Below are 232 nucleotides of genomic sequence, written 5' to 3' on the forward strand. Positions count from 1 at the left end.
AGATGGCTTAAGAGTGTGGTTAAGAGCACTGACTGCTCTTCCAGAAGTACTGAGTTCAATTCCCATCAATCATGTGGTGACTCATAACCATCTGTATTGGGATCCAATGCCTTCTGGTGTGTCTTAAGACAGCAACCGTGTGTATATACATGTATGTGCATATATGTCTTAGTCAGGGTTTCTATTCCTGCACAAACATCATAACCAAGAAGCAAGTTGGGGAGGAAAGGGT

Source organism: Mastomys coucha, unplaced genomic scaffold (genome assembly GCF_008632895.1).
Source record: "Mastomys coucha isolate ucsf_1 unplaced genomic scaffold, UCSF_Mcou_1 pScaffold18, whole genome shotgun sequence".
Classification (NCBI taxonomy): Eukaryota; Metazoa; Chordata; class Mammalia; order Rodentia; family Muridae; genus Mastomys; species Mastomys coucha.